We start from the raw sequence: 15,800 nt of genomic DNA on the forward strand, positions 1-15,800 counted from the left end.
TATTCAGATTCTGATTTTATATTCTATCTCTTATTTTTGTAAAATTTTGATAGAATAGTTGCAAGCTAAAAAGTTATAACAATGGTGATTGGTTAGTTGCAAGCTAATATTTGTGATTGTCGCGTAGAATACAATTTTGTTAGTGAGTGTTGATAGTGTCTTGTGGAGTCATGGATATAAACTAATATTGTAGTTCAATAATTATTGTTTAGGTTGTGTAGAAGATGGAACGTTTCTTTAAAAAACGTCGGATGAATTTTCTTCCATGAACCCATTGTTGAAGCAATGGAAAATCAGCCCGGAGAGAGAGTCAGTTGAACTTGAATGATATTGTTAGTGATCTGGGAAAACGTAAGCCAATTGAAGAGTTCAATGTTTCAATTAGTGATAGAGTACGAAGAGAGTATTTGAATAAGGGCCCTTGTCAACCAATTGGACATAAGTATGAAAAAAAGAAATACGCATTCAAGAAAGAATTTTTCAAGATATTTGGTTTAAAAGGTATACATGGTTAGAGTATAGTGTTCAAAGGAGGCAACTTTTTGCTTTTGGTGCTACCTTTTCAAGAAATCGAGATAAAGGAGGTCGACAATCGGATGATGCTTTTACAAAGACAGTTATAGCAATTGGAAAAATGCATTAGAAAGATTCAATTATCATGTTGGAGGCGTGAATAGTTGTCATAATAATGCTAGAATTCAGTTGAAGCTTTTCAAGATCAAAGGAACAATGTGGCAAGTACATTCGGTCAAATACCGTGAGATGGAAGTTGCATATCGTATTCGGTTGATGCTCATTGAATGTAACTCGGTTTCTCTTAAAGTAAGGATTATCTTTTCGTGGACATGATGAGTCAAGTAGTTCATCAAATCGAGATAATTTTCTTGAGTTGCTTCTATGGTTTAGTGAACTTAACGATGATGTATCCAAATTTTTGTTTACAAATGCTCCTGTAACAATCAAATGAATTCGCCACGAATTCAAAAGGAATTAGCAAATGCTTGTGCTTCAGAGGTCACACTTGCCATAGTTGATGATATTGGAGATAAAGTTTTCACTCTTTTGGTTGATGAGGATCGAGACGTTTCATTGAAGGAGTTGATGGAAGTTGTTTTAAGATATGTGAATAACGAAGGATATGAGATTGAAGCGATTTATTGGGATCGTGCATGTATCGACACTTCCTCTCATACATTGAAATGCACTATTGATGAGTTATTGGTGAGCATAATTTATCTCTATCTAAAGTTAGAGAACAAGGATACGGTGGAGCTTCTAATATGCGGGGTGAGTTTAATGGATTGAAATCCTTAATATTGCAAGAAAATCCATATGTCATGTATATTCATTGTTTCTCTCATCAACTTCAATTAATTATTATTGGCTGCCAAGGGTATTAGAGTTGTGAAGGATGTTTTTAGCTATGTCTCCATGATTGTGAATATGGTCGGGGCATTTTGTAAGAGAAAAGACCAACTTAGACATTGCAACATGAAAGATTAGTTGAACAACTTAATAATGGAGAAGTGATAAATGGAAGAGGTCAAAATCAAGAAACTAGTTTGGTAAGGCCTGGAGACACTCGTTGAGGTTACATTTCTTTACATTGCTTCGTTTATGCTCTATGTGGTCTTATTGAGAAAGTGTTGGAAGTTGTACGTGATGATACTACTCTCGTGATAACGTAAGTACCATCGAAGGATTGATTGAAAGGATGGATAGTTATGAGTTTGTTTTTCACTTTGCATTTGATGAAACATTTATTGGGAATAATCAATGAAATATTATTCAAGACATATCATTGATCCGAAGTGTGAAACTTCGGTTGCAAAATTTTGAGAGAATGGATGAGAAGACATGCATGATCAAGCAACAAAGTTGATATGGATGAAATTATACCACGCCGTGGTTATAAGAAGCATGGAGCAGAGTTGATCACTGAATTTGCATTATTATCGTGTAGAGATATTTTATCGGTACTATAATATTTCTATTTATGTCTTCTATACATATATATTTTTTTATCATAATTTATGTTATTGTGGTTGCAATGTCAATGTTGTTGATTTAACTATACAAGAGATGGATAATCGATTTTCGAAGCTAACACCGACGAATGCATATCATGTCTTGATCCAAGAGATTCTTTCTCTCGATTCAATGATGCTCATGTAATCCGTCTTGCTACTTTATCTCACGAGGACTTTTTCGCAAATGAATGTTTACGTCTTCCACTTCAACTTAGTAATTTTATTGGTAATGTACGATGTGATCCTCGATTTGTTGCCTTAAGCAATTTAGGAGACGTTTCTATAGAAATGGTCAAAAGTGGTAAGCATTTGGCTTTTCCGTTGGTTTATTGGATTATTGTGTTTGCATTGGTTTTACCCGTTGCTACCTTCGTTGAGAGAGCATTTTTGCAATGAGGACTATCAAGACTTGCGAAATCGAATGGGAGATAAATGGATGAATGATAGTTTAATTGTATATATTGAGAAGCACTTGTTTTCAACGATTGGTAACGAACAAATCTTGCAACGCTTTCAATCGATGAGAACACGTAGAATTCGGTTGTCACCGCTTTAGATGTAAAACCACAATTATGACATGTTTTTTTTATTAAATATATTTTGGACTACTTCGTATTAAATATATATGCATTTTTACAATTTTGTGATTACGGTTTTTATATTATATAATTATATACATGTATATATTATATTTGATCTGAAAAAATATATAGTGGAGTTCCTTTTACAACTAATTTTTTCAAGCGTCTACTCGATCACATTCATATATAGTTATAATTAACACATTTTCTCACTCTTACTTTATTATCTCACTTTATTTACTTTTTACACTATTTTTTCTACTTTTTTCTTTCTCTTACTTTTTCTATCTATCTATGTTAGGGATACATTTTCTATCTATTTTTCCTTCTCTTACTTTATTAGGAGATGGAGGAGGAATTGTGGTAGGTGATCCATTCCGTACTTAACACACTACATACCTATTTCTTAAATTTCATGCTGAAAAGTTTGCTTAACTATTAGTGAACATAGGAATATAATTTTAAAAATTTATCCCCAATCAAAACATGACAAAATGTAAGGCACGTGAGAGTATTTTATATTATAAAATTTTATTTATCTTTCACTATTAGAGAGTTATTGTTGCAAAAGGAAGAGAGAAAATGGGAAGTGAGAGAAAATATTAGTTTAATGATTATATATTGTAAGATGAGGTGAGATATTAGAGGAGAGAATAGTAATTATAAAACTATAAAAATATCTTTTGAGTAAAAAATGGTACTAAATGATTAAAAAGGTAGGAATGCGTATAAAAGTGCTTTCAGTGATATTATATAAAAATTCAGAGATATGTGGTTATATTTTTAAAAATAGGACCATATTTATTATTTTAATAAAATTTAGGTACCCAAATTATAGTTCACTCTAATTAATGTTACTGTTCTTGTGAAATAAAAGTTATTGTTAAAATAAAAGTAACAGTTTTAGTCATATGACGAGCCCTGGTCTCCAAGGCCCTCACACCCCGGCTCTAGGAAGCCGTTTAATTAATGTTATTTTTCTTGTGGAATAAAAGTTATTGTTATTTTTGATAAAGAGGACGAACCCAGTTCTCAGGGCCCTCACACCGGCTTTAGGAAGTAGTTAATAGGTAGAGTATCGTATATCTTAGTCTATGTCTCGAATAAAAGTAAATGCTACTCCTTAGTCTCGCTAAGATGATACATTCTTAGCTAGGGATTTTAGGAGTTATTGGTTAAAATGTTTAATTGGAGAGAGAGACGTGGGTATAAGTATTAAAGTAGAGAGATAAAGAAAGATGAATATTTTAATATGAGTGAGAAAAAGTGGTTGAGTGTATTAATTGGAGAGAGAAAGTTACCAAAAAAAATGTGTCATTTTAAGCGGGACGGAGGAGTACTAGAATTTATGGATAAAAAGTTTCTCTGTTTCTTGAATTAAATTCATTGTTTTACTAAACAAAAATTGTTTTAATTTTGCATCATAATGACAAGTACACGAAAATATCAATCCAGTTTTATTGAGATTTCACATGCATTATATTGAGATGTTATATGCATTATATTAAGATTTCGTCAAATCATCAACAAATACGAAAACTGAAATAAAAATCATCAAATTTCATCATCCTATCATAATTTTCGTGTTTTTTTATATTAACATAATATATTACAAATATCAACACAATCACATGAGTATTTCAACGCAATTACGAAAATATCATCCCAATTTTATTGAGATTTCACATGCATTATATTGAGATTTTACATTCATTATACAGAGTTTTATATACATTATATTGAGATTTGCTCAAATTATCAACATATACGAACGAAATAAAAATCATCAAACTTCATCATCCGAACATCGTTGGAACATATGCAATTGACATCTCGCTTGATTTCTAATAAAATTACCTTTAATTTGATATATTTTTTTACGAAAAAAAAATTTAAATTGAAGAGTTACGTAAATTTAAAGTTTTAGGATAATTTTAATAAGAGATTATTGACATTAATAACCTTTAATTTTATTTAATAATTATTTAAATTTAAAATTTAAGAGAGTTGCGAATAATGATTGACATTATATCAATCATTAGATCTCTCAATCTAATGATTAAAAATTGATCTTAGTTTTGAATCGCTAATTAGTTAGCCATTAATCAGCTCCACCGGTTGTAGTAATATATAAATATACTACTACTATTATTTATTTAAATAAAAATTACGACTTAGTTTGAATGATTGTTCTACATACGCATGCTTGGACCCGGACCTTTATAGTATCCTTGTTTTTAATTAGGAGCCATTCACCTTCCTAGTTATACTATGTTTTGGGGTAAATTCTATGCAAAAACATCTGTTCAGTTTACGTGAATTATTTCTGCCAAGCCCAAGTTATGGCCTAAAGCCGCACTGTTCATCGTACAGTGGCGGAGCAGGATTCTAATCCTAGGGGTCCCAAATTATGCTAAAATTTATTAAGTATTTTCTGTGTTAACGACGTAGAAATAGCTCCGGCATAAATAATACTCTCCAGTCCCATAAATGTAAGAAATGGTAAAAAATGAAATGAGACAAACTTTGTAGGACGGACCAAATGGAAAAATGGCAATCTTTGTGGGACGGAGGGAGTAGTATGCGAAAAATGGATAATGAGATAGAGAAATAGAGAACGAGTAATAAAATTTAGAAATATAGTAAGTTAGTAACAACATCGAAAAAAAATATATATATTTTTATAATAAAGAGTGCTATTCAAATTGATATTACTAATAATATATCTATGTATTTATGGAATTAATGAATAATTTTCTTTTATTCTAGATTTTTAAAATAAAAATGATATGATTAAAATTGATTTTTAAATAATATTATGTGAAATATTTATATATTCATAGAATTAAAGAGATAAAGAGTAATTTATATGGTTAAATAATGAAAATCATTTAATTCTAATTAACAAAAAAAGTATACAAAATTAATAGCTACGTATAAAATTAAAAATTACTAGAGAAAATTAACATGAAAAATTCTTTATAGTACGAACTAAAATTATTAGCTATAAGATTATAGTAGCATACAATTACTAGAGAAATTACCAAAAATGCATAAAAACTAATACGTGAAAATGCTAGAAAAGGGATTCAAACCAGGAACAATTGAAATGGTGCACTTCAACACCCGAATTCAAACCAACTCAGCTACTAATTCAATTGTTAATTCTTTTATACATATATTATACATAGGAAAAAAGTCGATTGGGTGAGGGGCCCAAGAGGAATTCAAACCAACTCAGCTACTAATTCAATTGTTAATTCTTTTATACATATATTATACATAGGAAAAAAGTCGATTGGGTGAGGGGCCCAAGAGGAGAAAAATTCAGTGATTCAAGTATATCATATGTCATATGATTTGGTATGTCTTACCATGCCAAGTGGAAATATATACACGAGCCATATATCTAGGTGGAATCATAAAGAATTTAGAAAGAAAAAGACAATCTCCTGTATTATGGAAACTATCCCAAATTTTTGGGCATGTATATAGACTTCTCATATATATATATATATATATACATCGTGAACACTAATTTATCTAAATAATGGTTATAATATTCCACCACCATTTTTTTGAGACTGCTTTTATTTTATATTGATTTATATAAACATAAATTAAATTTATTTATTTGATGGGATTGTTTTTTCTTTTTTCATGATATATACATTAATAAAATTTTGGTAGCTTTGAACACAATAATTTAACTATATGAATAACTATACAACGTTTTTTTAATCATTACATATTTTAACATCAATTTTAAGAAATTAAAATTACTGATTCAAATATAAGGATAACAGTCTTATTTTTATACAATTAATGGGATTATGTTAACGATGCAACATCAATTATAAGAAAATAAATTCCAGTAGACATATTTATATAGTCTTTTATAGTAACTTAACTATTAAAAAATAATTAAAATGTAACGAAGATAAAAAAAACTTGAACATGCACAAAGACATACTCAATAACATATTTGTTTAGTTAAAATTATGAACACCAAATTTTGATGCATACTATTCTACAAAATTATGTGGTGAAGTAAAAAATATGACTAAATATGTACTCAAGTTATAACTTATTAAGTTATAGGATATTAATAAATATGAAGCTTGTGCATATTCCTGCGAAATAGTTGCCAGAATCTGTCACAAATTGGCAAGCTGTAATAAAACGGCCATACCTCCTTAAACCCCTGGAGTTTTTGAGATTATCTTTTTGTAAATTAAACTAGACTTCAAGAGGTTTCTTGTGTTATAGGGCTCGAATCCTATGTTATTCGAGCAATTATTTAAAAATAGCGTAATGTGGTGAATTTTAAAAGTTCCAAAAGTTGAAATTAGAAATAAAGGCATGTTCTAATTTACATATATCGTAAGTCAAGATAAACACCTTAGAGCGTTCTAAAGAATTTTACTTATCGTAGTACCCCGTTTTGTTGATAAAATTGATATGGAATTTGTGTGTGATAATATAGAGATGGTAGTTGAAGAAAGGAAAATGGTGCATGATTGAAGGAAATGGCAAATCAAGGCTTTTGGACGTTATGAGGTAGGGTATCTAAGTATTAATACTTTTAACTAGTGTTTTTATTGTATGTTGGTAAATTTGAATAAAAATGCTCTTATCTTATCTTTTAAAATAAGAAAATGTTTTGAAGTGACATTACTTGTTCAATTAACTCTTTAATTGAATAAGGATTGTTACATTTCCTACCAAAATGCAGGAAACCAGTATAGTTCCTCTCGGGCTTGAACATTTTTCGTGGGCTAGGACGAAAATGTTCACTGGTAGTATAAAACAGATGATTGGATGGGAAATTTCAATTTAATCAGAACATTTTGTCTAGGAGAAGATGCATATAATAAATCAATTATTTGGTATTAATGACATTTGCAGTTGTATTTTTTGTGTTTCAAATTTTAATATATTAGTAGTATATGTTAAAGATATAGTACTCCATTAGTGAAAAAATGAAAGTAATCTTTTAGGAGTACTTATTATAATAATGAAGAAATCATAACAGACAAGCATATAGAAAATGTAGTGCACTGTGGTGTGGTGAATAAATGAAAGAACAATACAAGTAAAATGAGAAACGTTTATCCAGTAACTTCTGTTTTATCCACCCCATGTAAAAATGGTAATTCTCTATCTCTCTCTATCACCAGTGCCTCATCAGGGTATGTAAGGGCCTCCGCATACAGCCATTCAGCCCTGTGCCGAATGGCAGCGATATGCCTCGGTGCAACTTCTCCACCCTGGACCATAAGCTCCGCTGTTTTGCTGGATCGGTCGGATAAATGTTAATCGCACTTTCTTCCTATTCGACCAATCACCATGGTCCAGCCTGAAGCGTAACCCATGACCACGCCGGGAATAAAAACTCAGAAACACTTTGCCGGCGGGTCATGGAAAGGAGTTTCCCCCTCAAGTTCTCGACTTCCCATTCACACCATGATCTAATTCAATAGCGTTTAATGAACTGAAGAAGTTCGTTATCGTTAAGACTTCTGAGGGTGAGCGCTGCGGCCTCAGCCTGGGAGATGTTGGGATATTAAAAGAATTATAAGAAATATCTAGATTTTTGTTTTATAGATAAAAATCTAGATATTATTTAAGACTGATTCTTTAAGTTTATTTACTGTCTGCTCTATGAGAAACCTAATGATGTGTTCAATAATATTATATGAACTGTAACTGTATGCAAGCACTTAGTTTTGATGCATTGACTACAATAATTTCAGCTTTCTAGTATGTATTTGTAACCAGATTACATGATTTTAAAGAGGATATCAAGTTTCTGAGGATCCATTGTTGCTGTCACCATCACTTTGTAGTAATCTTTGAACTGATGAGGCCAACCCTTGTTGAGAAAGTCCTCTTTTAGTATAACAAGAACTCCGTCGCCTCCTTACTCCTACACTCAGGTACAAACTTATGTGCAGGGGTATATGAAATGGAAAAAGACCCTACTTTGACTCGATCGATTCAATTCACAAGTCCCTTGAACTGAAGCCCATAATCGCTGTAAAAATTTCTTTATCTCAGCATCTTCTTGCCACAGGACAAATATTCTATTCCCATCTCAGCTGTCTCCAAAAGAGGCTCAGAATTTGATATAAGTATCAAAGTTATAAGGTTCTTGAGGAACCACCCGTCTTTCTTTGAGGAATTTAAAGGTCCTTGCTATAACTTACCTTGGTTTAGACTGACTGATAAAGCCATTGAGCTCGATAAAGAGGAAAGACTAGTATATGAAGAATTTAGAGATGATATTGTGGGGAATTTGAAAAAGTTTATGTTGATGAGCAGCAGTCGACAGATGCTTCCTTTAAGGGTTATTAAGGGCTTGCGGTGGTATCTAGGTTTGCCTGATGACTCTTTCAGGGATCCTATGGAGTATAGAAGACGGGTTGAAGGGGTTGGTTGTTCTTGATGAGTATGGTGACCGAAAAAGTGACAAAACCTTGTCAATGATGCAGCTGACTGCAATGAGGAAAGGAATATACAGTGGTGGTGCTGATGAGGCAATTGCATTTCCATTGTTCCCCTCGAAAGGGTTGCGGTTAAAGCAGAAGATAAAAGATTGGTCTAATGAATTTCAAAAACTCCCGTACGTCTCTCCATATGCTGACTACTCGCATTTGGACCCCAACAGCGACACATCAGAGAAACGGGTTGTGGGAGTGCTACATGAGCTGTTGTGTTTGTTTGTCGAACATGCTGCTGAAAGAAAGTCATTCTTTTGTTTGGTTCACAGGGCCTTTGAGAGGCATCCTCATATCTTTATCTGTCTCTGAAGAACAAAACCTGCACAGCTATCCTGAAAGAAGAAGCTTATTGCGATGAGAAGGCTAAAGTGAGGAGAAGCTACTTGCCTAAGGGCGAACAATCCAAGGCTTCTGATCGAGAAAGCCTTTCCTCTAACGATTCTAGTTGTGCCGATATTGGTGGAGGATGTAGTCCTACAGAAGCTCGACCTTTTAAGATCAAGGGAGTGAAGACTTGATTATAAACTGTGAATGTTCTTCCTTAAATAAAGAGATTGCAGGTTACTTGGATTGATTTGTGTATTTTCAATCCAAGAATCATGTTCCAGATTTATGTAAGAGAGAGTAACATAATTAAGATTAACACGTCACTCTATGATACCACTTTTCTTTTTCACATATTTTTTTGTTTGAATTCAATTTCATACTCCTTAGCTAAATTTTGTCACCACTTCAACTTTTTGTAGTAATATTGAAAAAGTTGTAATTTTATTGTAAAAGATGATAATTGTAAGTGAAAAATAATGTATACGTTATGTTGCTTATTACATGAAGAAAGGTAGCCCTATTTCATTAGTATACATATATATACTGTGGAAAAAGTACTTTGACTAGTATTCAAATGGGAATAAAAAAATATGTAATGATAGTAATTTGGCTTCCCTACAATGTTTCAAATATCAATGTTTGCACTAACATATCACCAATATTAACACATGTACAATGTAAATAAAAGTCTCAAACTAAATCGGAAATAATTCGAATCTCCCCTTTGTTGGAGATAATTGACAAGATTAGTGGCAACAAATGTAAACAACACCACATCCACATATATATGCATATAACTAGCAACATTCTTTGTTAGGCCCTTCCTAAGTAGGCTCATCCACAACAACATTAAATCAATCTCATTCATTCATTCTACATCACTTATACCAACTCCAACTCCAACTCTAACTCCAAAATTGATATTCTTACTATAATTACTCAACCCTATTCTCGGATTACCCTTTCCTAATAATCCCATAAACAAACCTACCAATCCCCATTTTTATCCCATTTCATTCATTTTTCTTGCCAAGACAAAATCCCTCCAACCTTGCTTGCCTTTCACCCCATTAATTTTTCCATTTTCTTCTTCTAATGGGATGATAAAATCCCTAAAAGAGCTCAAGAAATGGAGAAGAAAGGCAACATTCTAATGTGCAAGTACGAGATGGGAAAGGTTTTAGGGCAAGGAGCTCAGGAAGGTCCACCACGCCGATCCCTGAAGACAGGCTTGAGCGTGGCGATCAAGATCATCGACAAGGAAAAATCATGAAGGTCGGCCTCATCGACCAGATCACGCGAGATCTCCGGATGCGACGTGAAACACCCGAACGTCGTCCACTTACGAGGTCCTAGCCAGCAAGTCCAAGATCTACTTCATCATGGAGTACGTCCGAGGCGGCGAGCTCTTCAACATGGTCGCCAAGGGCCGGCTCAAGGAGGACGCCGGCCGCCGCTACTTCCAGCAGCTCGTCGCGGCCATGGACTTCGCCACAGCCGCTGGGTCTACCACCGCGACCTGAAGCCCGAGAATCTCCTGCTCGACGAGCAAGGGAGCCTTCAAGATCACCGACTTCGGCCTCTCCGCCCTCATAGACTCCAAGCGCCACGACGGCCTCCTCCACACCACGTGTGGGACCCCGGCGTACGTGGCGCCAGAGGTCATCAACAAGCGGGATACGACGGCGTAAAAGCCGACATCTGGTCTTGTGGGGTAATCCTTTGTCCTCTTAGCCGGATATCTTCCTTCCATGACTCCAATTTGATGGAGATGTACAGGAAGATAAGCGGGGATTTCCGTGCCCGCACTGGTTCCCCGGAGGTGAGGAAGCTCGTTCAGATCCTCGACCCTAACCCAGGGTCGAGGATCACTATTACCAAAATCATGGAAAATTCTTGGTTCATTAAAGGGTTCAAGCATGTCGAATCGCCGATCATGGACGATATTTCGGATTCCGATCCGATTCAAGAGGGTGTGGATTCGGATTCGGAATCATGCGAAACAGGGGAGGGGGCAGGGTGCATAACATGAACGCGTTCGACTTGATATCGATGACGCCGGGGTTTGATCTGTCGGGATTGTTCGAGGGGGAGAGGGAGGGAGCCAGGGAGGGACCATGAGTGGTTCACGACGAGGAGACGCCGGAGACGGTGGTGTCGAGGCTGGAGGAGCTGGCGACGACGGAGAGCTTCAGGATTAGGAAGAAGGATGGGGTGGTGAAGATGCAGGGGAAGAAGGGGGGAGGAAGGGGCAGCTGGGGATCGATGCGGAGATTTTCGAGGTGGCGCCGTGCTCCATATGGTGGAGGTGAAGAAGTCCTCCGGTGACACGCTTGAGTATGTCAAGTTTTGTGATCAAGAATTGAAGCCTTCGCTTAAGGATATAGTGTGGAGTTGGGGAGGGGAACAACCCTTTTTAGTCAATATATTTAGTTTGTACATATTTGATTGATTGGACCATTATTTTTGCTTTTTTGGGAAGTAAAGCCCCAAAAAAGTAAAAGAACTTTTCTTATTAGATGCTAGAGTTTATGCATAATCAATCAGACAAATCCCTTTCCTTGAATAACCATTTAAAAAAAGCAATTTAGCACATTCTAGTCGTCAACTTACACATTTTTTAAATTTAAGTATTACGTATTTATTTTGTCCAAAAAACGCCTAAAACAAACAACACCATCTCTAACTTTTTTCCTCATTATTTTATTCTCTTCTTTTTTCCCAAAAATTTTGATAAAATCTTTTGCAAAAAAAAAGGTTTTTTATACCCCGTCCCTCCGTTCAAAGTGGTTGAAACTTTTTTCGCTACAATTTAAGAATAAGAGGAGAAAAAAGAAAAAGAAAGTATTAATTTTTTTCTAAAAAAATTCATTATTATTAAGAAAAAGGGAAAAAACCATTACAGAGAATATTAAATACTCCCCCCGTTTCATATAATATTTTACCATTTCTAATTTTTCCAATAAATATTTCCCTTTTATTTCTTTTTTTTTTCTTACTTTATTCTCTTATTTATTCAATTTATACTTTATTTTTCTACCTTTTCCCCTCCCTTTCTTTTTTATCTATTTATTTAACACACCCAATATTCATTTCTAAAACTTATTTTTAAAACTCCAATTACTAAACAGGGGGATTAATCACGATGGATGGATAGATTTCTGCAATTCAATTTGTTAGACTATTGTTATTGGGTTAAAAGGGAGAGAACTGAAATGAAAGGCACCTTTTTAATTAAGGGCCGTAAATGGCCCCCAATATATTTGATTTGGGGGAAATTTAAAATCAGCCTACGAGAATTATATATGTTGGGTTTTATTTAAGTCCCCAATTTTGAGAATTATCATTACTGCAGCCAAACAAAATACTTAATTGAAAGCCCCTTTTGAATTATTTAAAAATTGTCTGATTTATTTCCCGACATGAGCAAAAACTGTCAAAAGCTCAAACATAAAAACTTTCAATGAAGAATCAAAAACTTTTTAATGGAGTTAAACTATGTTAACCGTTTTGCATTTGAGTCATTCTATACAATTGCCAATAATTGATGCAACCTATCAATTCAAATTATAAAAATGAAATGATTAAAAATTTGGGATTTCAACTTCAAATCTAAATTTTTGTTATGTAAAAATTTTGAAATTGAAGAATAAATAAAACCCCCAATTATCTAACTCCCCTTTTTTATAAAAAAACACGTGACAACTGACAACACATGAAGATAAAGGCCTATAAAACATTCTAGTCTGAATCTTGGATACGTCAGTGGAATTAATCCCCTCATCCTCTTGTGTTTTAATACATTCATAAAAAAACATAATCATAAATCATTTTAAAAACCAAAATTTTTAATTTTTATTCTTTGGTCTTTTTTTTTTCCTTCCATTTTTTTACTTTAAAATAAAGCATAAAAAACTTACCTTTCAGTATTTAATCATTGATAAGTTTAAAAAAATGAACAAAAATTAATGTCAAATGCATCCCTTTTTACGCAAAATTTTGGTAATGATGTGTTGCAGAAATGAACAGCATCATCAAGATTTGGGAATGAACTTAAAAACAACTCAAAATCATCACATCTGTAGGCCTGCACATATGGGATATGCCAACTAATTAACTTCACTTTTTGTAATAAACTACTATCATTGTTAGGGTGGGAATATCGGGTATCCGGATACCGACCGAAAAAACCGGTATCCAAACTCGAAAATCATCTAAATATCTATCCAAAATCCGCCCGATATTTTTTTGGGTACCCAATACCCGCCATGGGTATCCATATCCGAATGACGGGTACCCAAATCCCGACACTTTACATGTGTTAATAACTAATAAAAAAATTCAAATTATATATTACTATAAATATAGAAATATTTAAATTGACTAATATCTTTAATGTTGCATTTATTTTGTAGTATAAAACTATTAAAAATAGGCGTTTTATTTTAAAGTTTATAATTATATTTAAAGGATTGGTTATGCAATATGAAAGTAAAATAATAAAGTACGATATAATTAAATTGTAGAAGCAACCAATAATATAATTCAAAGTTCAAATAATAACTAAAATATAAAAATCACATGAGTTGATTATGCAAAAATAAATTTTGGGAGATTTTGGGAACCCATGACCTAGAGTAAGAGAAATTGATTATTTAAATAAGTCTAGAGAAAGTTAGACTTAGTAAGTTGTAATTAGTAAATAAATTAGTCCAGCTCTTAAAGCTTAAAATGGTTTAAAACCCAATTAAAAAATACTTTAAATAATACATTGGATATTCGGTAATATCCAATACCCATTCGAGTTACCCAATACCGGGTTTTTGTTAAATTTCAACACCAATCTCATACCAATCCATAAATTGATATTGAATCCAATATCCGCGGATATCGGATCGGATACGGTAAAAACCCAATACCGATATCCGTATTCCACCCTAATCATTGTTATGAAAAAAAAGTCTTTGTAACTTGAAACAAAAAATGCGTACCAAGAAATGTGAGCAATTTACATTTCTAACTCATTATCAAGTGTAGAAATATGAGTTTGTATTGGTGGGCAGATTAAATGAGAAGCAGATCCCTATGTCCCATCGAGGATGACTTAATTTCTTATTAGTTTGTCCCGTCAAGATAAATCATTACTAAAAATAAAAACTCATTTATCTCTATTTTATTTCATCTCTTATTTTATTTTCTTTAATTAACACACAAGATAAACCCATAAATCTAGTCCCTCCAAGCGAGGTCATCTTCCTTTTAAAACGAAGGAGACTTATTTTACCATACATTTTATTTTGAATTAGGACACTTTATTTAGGATATGGATGAAGTACGAAAACATCACACACAGTGTATTCAATTCTTATTCACTGGTAAAAGTTGTCATCCAACATTTACAACTATTTTCACTAAATTTCATAAATTTAAACTTATTTTGATATTAACGTTACATTAAAAATGATTTCACTCAATTATATATTTTACTAAATTTACACTTAAAGAATATTCTCTATTCACTTATTTTTTTCTGTTCACAAAGTGGTTTGAATTTGTTTTAATATAAACGCTCTCACAAAGTGGTTTGAATTTGTTTTAATATAAACGCAAAAGTGAATATATTTTACTCAAAACCCAAAATGAGATTGGGGGTGGTCTATGTATTGAGCTTGCAAGTGAACTTGTTTATTATTTAAAATGAAGTATCTTTTAAAAGATAATTTGCCAATAAATTCCAGAACATTTAAAATTTTTATTTTGCATATCAACTTTAAGTTCGGCATATAAATTATTAAACTATTAATTTGTTCTTATTTTATAATTAAACTATTAGATCTTGTTGTTTCGCAACATTCGAAAAATTAATGCTAATATAAAGCTTGCATGATGGTTTACTTAGTTGCACTATCCAATGTCAACTAAAACTATGTTAAGTAATCCATTCGTCTCATTGAATATGATATATTTTCCTTTTAGTTTGTTCCAATTAAAATGACACATTACTTAAAATGACAACACCTTTATCTCTACTTTATTTCTCTCTCTTATTTTACTTCTCCGCTCTCAACATACAAAATAAATTTACATAAAATCTCGTACGCCCAAGAAAGCGCATCTTCCTTGGGATGGAGGGAGTATTAAGTAGCTAAACAACATCTTATTGTATTATACTCCTTTTGTGTCCTAAAAAATAGAATTTTTTTATCGTTATTTAAAAATAAAAACTCTCTATTTTAAGAAATGAACCTACAATCCATCGACACTAATTCTATTACTTTTTCTACTCATTTATCTAACTTTATCTATTTATTTTTCTACTCTCTTACTTTATCAATTTTACATCAATTTTAAAGTTGGTA

General features: G+C 32.8%; 2 pseudogenes; both read left to right on the forward strand.

Moving 5' to 3' along the window:
• Positions 1-963: 963 nt before the first annotated feature.
• Positions 964-9,632, forward strand: LOC125199626 (annotated as a pseudogene).
• Positions 9,633-10,570: 938 nt separating this feature from the next.
• LOC125199627 lies at positions 10,571-13,492 on the forward strand (annotated as a pseudogene).
• Positions 13,493-15,800: the final 2,308 nt, after the last annotated feature.

This window comes from Salvia hispanica, unplaced genomic scaffold, assembly GCF_023119035.1.
Source record: "Salvia hispanica cultivar TCC Black 2014 unplaced genomic scaffold, UniMelb_Shisp_WGS_1.0 HiC_scaffold_593, whole genome shotgun sequence".
Lineage (NCBI taxonomy): Eukaryota > Viridiplantae > Streptophyta > Magnoliopsida > Lamiales > Lamiaceae > Salvia > Salvia hispanica.